We start from the raw sequence: 6,660 nt of genomic DNA, 5'->3' as shown, positions 1-6,660 counted from the left end.
AGAACCCCTTTAAAGAGGAGCCAGGACAAATCAGAAAACAAACTAGCTACCCTGGAGTAAAAGCTCCAGGGCACATGCATTGGTCTTTTATCCTGCCACCTGACACAGTTAAGGCATTCTAAAAATATTTGTGAAATGAATGAATGAATTAGCGAACAAAAGAATGTATGACTAAATCTTTGGAGTTTCAGGAGCCTCCCGTGTACCTTGGCCCCTAATGACACAGGAACATTCTCTGCTCCTCAACACGTATTCCCACCTTATGTGGAAATTCCTTTTCTTCCCTTTGTTCCGCCAGCAAAAAATGACAAAATCCCTCTGATCCGAGGTCACTCCAGCCCCAGCTCCCATAAGCAGAGGAGAAAGGAAATGATGAGAATTTCCAACTTTTCAAAGCACTTACAAAGTACCTTGTTTTATCCCTGGCAAGTTGAGTAAGGCAACATAATTATCTTTAGTTAAAATCACCGAAATGTCTAGTATTTTAATGACCTCAAGAAAGGAGAACAGTAGAGGTAAGAACTGCTACATAGTGAGGCCCCCTCTACCTGATTCAGAGAGATTTTGTAACTGCTCTGAATGGCATCAACAGAGCTTCATTCAGAATGTCTTTGAAGAAGTGATATGTTCACTGAGTTTTAAAAGTGGAAAACATATGGCTTGAAGGTATTAGACTAGAGAATTGAATGCATAAAGGTGGGCGCACAGAAATACACACACACACACACACACACACACACACACAATTACACTACACTTAAAGCAGTCAAAATTAACATTGAGAATTCCAGGGTTATTTAAATGGCCCTGAACAAGGACTGGAAAGCTCTTTCCAGTTACCCTAATTGTTTTTATAATAGAATCTCCTTCTTACCTGTCGAAACCTATGACTAAATGTCAAGGCATTTTCCCTTGCGATAAAGCTAAGGACACACCAGGCAATGACTTAAAAGAATTAAATGTACATCAATGTCAGCCTTGTAAGTATACAACTACAAAGGATAGTTTCAGGATAGACTTAATATTACAGAAAGTGATCCTAAGACCTGGAGAACTTTCCATCAGTTTCCTGTGAGCCAGAGAAGCATAACTAAGAAGTATGGCCAGGCTTCAGAAGAGCAAATCAGAGTTAGACAAGTATGTGTTCATATCAGCCCCGAGATTTTCAAGTTGCATATTAAGTATGCCATACTTATTTTTTTTTATGCCATACTTAAATAAATATATTTAAATTCATGGCAATAGTAAGCCATGTTTCATTTTCAGTTGTCAAGAAACCCATTAGATAAACAGCATGGATCTGTCCTTCTAAAAAATATAATATTTAACTCAAATAGTATTTTTTAAAAGATTTTATTTATTTATTTGAGAGAGAGAGAGCAAGTAAGAGAACATAAGGGGAGGAGCAGAGGGAGAAGGAAAAGCAGACTCCCCACTGAGCAGGGAGCCTGATGTGGGGCTCAATCCCAGGATCCCAAGATCATGACCCAAGCTGAAGGCAGACACTTAACCGACTGAGCCACCTAGGTACCTCTTTAGTATTTTAAAGAGTCCTACATATTGATAGAATTATTGAAGGTCGCCATGTATATTACTGAGTTTCTTCAGTATCTGAGAATAACTGGACTTTCTTTCATGTCTGCTTTCTTCAGATCTGAAGTAACCTAGGTGTTCAGGGAGCTATTATTACACTCAACTCTAAAAAACCAAAATATTAACATCCATTTCTAAAGTGAATACAATTTTTTAATTTATGTAATATGATTCATTATTTTCTTAGCTTGTAATACTAGAAATGGGTGTTATTATTCTCTTCAATGGAGCAGAATTTAAGCTCGGACTCACATATAAATCAGGGTCACAGAATCAGAAATTAAAATGGTTTTCACAAGAAGAGAGTAATAGAATTTTCTTGGAATTAGAAGGAATCTTGGCAATCATCATAGTCACTTAATAAATACATGTCAACTTGAAATTTTTACCAATAACGAAAAAATTGGATCTTGAAAGAAAGTGCCAGTTATATGTGAATTCATCCTAATCACTATTTTCAGTAATTTCTATTTAAATGGTCAAGCTTTTTTTTTTCTTTTTTTGCAGTATAAGACAAAGATGAACTGAGCAATGACATAGCCATGTGTCAGAATACATTTTTGCTGTTGAATTCATTGCCAGAAGTCACTTTTTAGTGGTCATATTCTCCTTGGGGAGGCTTTTAATGACACCGAGGAGAGAAAAAGATTGGAAGATGCCCATCATAAATGATGGTGCAAATAGAAAGCAGTTTGGCTGAAATGTACCAGAAACATTGATCCACTAACCTACCTGAAAGGTAAAACATTCTCTCGAACAAACAACCTCTTCTCATCAACTTTTAAAGAGCTCCTGATGGCACCATTTTTAAAAATTTATTCATTCATGAGAGACACAGAGAAAGAGGCAGAGACATAGGCAGAGGGAGAAGCAGGCTCTCTGTGGGGCACCCGATGCAGGATTCGATCCCAGGACCCCAGGATCACGACCTGAGCCGAACCCAGACACTCACCCATTGAGCCACCCAGACATCCCCTGATGGCACCATTTAATGCCACCTAAAAAGTATTTGCCAAAGGAACCCTGGTGTACTAGGAGGCCATAAGTGAAGATCTAGTTCCCAGAAGAGATATTGGTTATATTAAATCACCATAGGATCAAGTGAAGAATACAGCAAAAACCTCAGAGTTCTCTCCCTGCTGAAATTTACTTACTTGCTCATTCATTCAGCTGCTATTACACACATCAACGGCAATTCCAGGGAATCTGGTGGGCAATACTTATGCCTCCATGAGCATTCTTTTTTTTTTAATTGAAACAGAAATAAGTAAGGTGGAACATTCATTCCATTCTGGGTAGCCAAACTATTTTTATTTATTTTATTTATTTACTTATTTATTTTGGCCTAGGTGGCCATGTCTGATTCCTGTTTGAGTAGTGACTTGGAACAGACTGACAGATGTGGAAGCATGATTCAAAACTCAACCAGGGCAACTTTTCCAAAAAATAATTGAAGACTGCATTCAAGCCTTGCATATACATAGACACCTGCTATATTTGCATAGCCCAAGCTTGCAGGAAGCTTTAATCAATCATTTTCTGTGTGGAATTATCCAACCAGAAAACCATTACTTATTTCACTAGAAAAAAAAATTGTTTTTCCTCGCTGCTAGATAAGTTGCATCTCATCTTCCACTCACTTCCCTCTACCAGCAAAGTTTATACCAAAATATATGGGTCAACGTCCCAGTTTATAAACAGTCTTGGCTTATGTTTAAATCTCCAAAAGGGTATATTCTATCCTTTCATTTGACAATATGCATAAAAATTCTACCTTCTCTCACATATCTCTTCATTTCTATTTATTGAGTGTTCCTTACCATGATAGGTGCTAGGAAACTAGTAAACAAAAGAAGGAGACAAATATTGATTAAATAACCATAAAAAGTATGTAGTTACAAATCATGATGGCTGTAGAGCATGCTACATGAGAGGATAAAACAAGGGAATCTGATATTGTTGTAGGACAGGGGAGGTGGTAGGTCAAGAAAGAAGCAGTGTGTGAGCTGAGATTTGAATAAATAGACTAACCCAGCAGAAGTTGGGAGGGAGGGATCACGAGAGGAAAGGGAAAGTTGCAGGCAAGAAAAAATATCATCTGCAAAGGCCCTGGGACAGGAGGGAGACTGCTCACTGAAGAGTGGAAAGACTTATGAGAATGTAACAGAAAAAAGAATAGAAGGGTTGAGTGGGATAAGGCTGGAGAGAACTGGCCCCAAAGCATGTGAGGTTTTGCAGACTTCACAAGCAGTTTGGTCTTCAAGAGCAATTAGAGGTCACTCAATGGTTTTCAGATACATATTTCCAAAAGCTTTTCCTGGGTATGGCGTAGGAAACATAATTTGGTGAAGAGGCCTTTCAGTGGACATGAGTTAGATGGCAGTGGTGTCTGCTATAGGGATATGTGAGAGATGGAAAGAAGCATATGCATCCAGGGACTCTTAGGACATAAAACCCACAGGACCGGGCTTTGTTAAATGGCACATGAATGTTATTAGTGAATCAGCCCTCAAAACAATTCACACTTATTTATTCTTCCCACTTACCATACCAACTGAATTTTAGAAAAGTCCTCTATACAAATGGTAATTTAAAAAAAAAGAGAGAGTACAAAGCTCCATCCAATATTAGTGTTTTACAAAACAAGGTATGTGAGCCCTTACATCTTATGGACCTTATTTCATGCTATAAATGAACAGTCTTTAATTCAGTTATTTTTTCCCCTTTGGATATTTTTGCAAAATTCTTCCAGGTTTCTGATTTATTCTCTACATTTATTAATATGTAAATGTTAATAGCCTTCAATTTAGAGCGAAGCTACAGATCTCTTTTTTTAAAGTGTGTTCCCCAGAACTCACCGTAATAGAGGTAGTAGATGTTACTTAAAACAGGACTTTTAAATTTTTTTAATCTTTTTTAAAGCAGATTTTTTAATCTTTTAATCCTTTTTTAAATATTTTATTTATTTATGACAGACATAGAGAGAGAGAGAGAGGCAGAGACACAGGCAGAGGGAGAGACAGGCTCCACGCTGGGAGCCCTACACGGGACCCCATCCCAGGGCTCCAGGATCCGCCCTGCGCCAAAGACAGACGCTAAACCGCCAAGCCACCCAGGGATCCCCAAAACAGAATTTTTTAGTAAAGAAACAATGATAAGCAATATTTAACAAGTTTCATTACTGAGGTCTTTTCAGAGCCTTTACTATGCTAATATGTGTTATGAATTTCCAAGAAAGAAATCTGTAGCACATCTCAACTCATGTGTCCAAGGAATGCTTTCCACTAAAGCATCTCAGGGGACTGACATTCATAAAATCCTTTGGATAGCAGAGCCATGAACATATTGGCTTAGCTCCTTGAATGGAATTTTGCATACAACAGGTCTCTATAACCGGTTGAACGAATGAACACACAGATTAAGGGTTGCAAATTCTAACATTAAGTCTTTTAGATGAGAGAGGTCATCATTAAAAGGTCAGCCACTCACTACTCAGCTTCTAGCCAATTCGTTGACATGAAGTATTCCAATTTTTTTGAGAAGCCAGAAATCTATAGTTCTATATGAAATTTCATCATTTTTACTTTTCTTTTTTTAATAACTACAGGTCAAACAGAACATTTAGGCTACCAATTTTCAACTTCATGGGCATTCTAATACAGATTACTTTCACCATGTTAAAACAAAATTACAGTGAATGGCCAGGGCAAGTTGCTCTAGTGGAATAGCCAAGAACCCTCCTGTGAAATCCATAAAAGCTTTCCTTTCTTTTAAGGAACTCACACTGTCCATTTGAGGGAAATTAACTCCTTCATGGCCTCGAGGCATCACCAGAAGTCTGAATATAGATATCCTACCAAATAATACTGCCAGGCCTTAAAAGAAATAATTATTTCATTAAGGTAAGCACATTTTCTCCCTATTTAGAAAAGATCAGGTCATTCAGGAATAAAGAGCAATAGAAAAGCAATCTCACTTGAGCAAGTGCATTATTACACCAGAGGCAACACTTTGAGACAGAACACAATCAGACCAGAGTTTAATTACAGATGGGATTGCTTGTTTTGCTAAAGTGAAGAAATGTCATTGCTTAAAAGACAGTCAACTTGCAGTCATTTAGGATGTGATCCATCACCTTATTCATTAGCTAGTTCCACCTTTTTTTCTTTCTTAGAATATTTGTCCATTTCAGTATGAAAAGATACAGGAAAATATGCACTTATAAGTTTACATTTCTTTTTTTTAAAGATTTTCTTTAATTATTTGAGTGAGAGAGAGAGAGCACAAGCAAGGGGAGTGACAGAGGGAGAGGGAGAAGCAGACTCCCCGCTGAGCAGGGAGCCTAACATGGGGCTCGATTCCAGGACCCTGAGATCATGACCTGACCAACCTGAACCCTGCTTAACTGACTGAGCCACCCAGGCACCCCTAAGTTTATACCTCTTAAATTGAATCAAAACTACTACACATACACATACATATACACACTCCATACACACAAGGTTATTCTGTGTTCTGGTTTTCTTTTCTTTTGTGCTATTGCTATAATGAGTGCTTTTTTGTTTCTCCTTTACTTAAAATTCTACTTGTATATCTTTTTCTATGTTTTATCATTTAGAAGTCTAGCATGAATAGTGGAGAAAAAATTAGAGTGATAGCATGTTTCTATTTTATAAAAATCAATTGTATTTTTAAATGAAGTGTTAACTTGAAAAAATTAGATTTTTTACTGTTAAGGGAATCATATATAGATATAATACCCTCTAATCTGGAGATAACTTGTTTCATGACCTCGACCATCTAAAACATATCCAAGAAAATGGAATTGAACTAATAAGACTACAAAAGCCAAAATAGATCATAACAACAAAAAATAATACTGCTACTTCATGTTGCCAGGGCAGCTTTTCTTTAAATCATTTTTTTCCTTTTTAAATCTTATTTTATTTAAATTCAATTAATTAACATATAGTGAATCATTAGTTTCAGATGTAGGGTTCAGTGAATCATTAGTTGCATATTACACCCAGTGCTCATTATATCACATGCCCTCCTTCATGCCCATCA

This window comes from Canis aureus, chromosome 1 (genome assembly GCF_053574225.1).
Source record: "Canis aureus isolate CA01 chromosome 1, VMU_Caureus_v.1.0, whole genome shotgun sequence".
Taxonomy (NCBI): domain Eukaryota; kingdom Metazoa; phylum Chordata; class Mammalia; order Carnivora; family Canidae; genus Canis; species Canis aureus.
The sequence above is the reverse complement of the archived record's forward strand: the minus strand, read 5'-3'. Positions refer to the sequence as shown.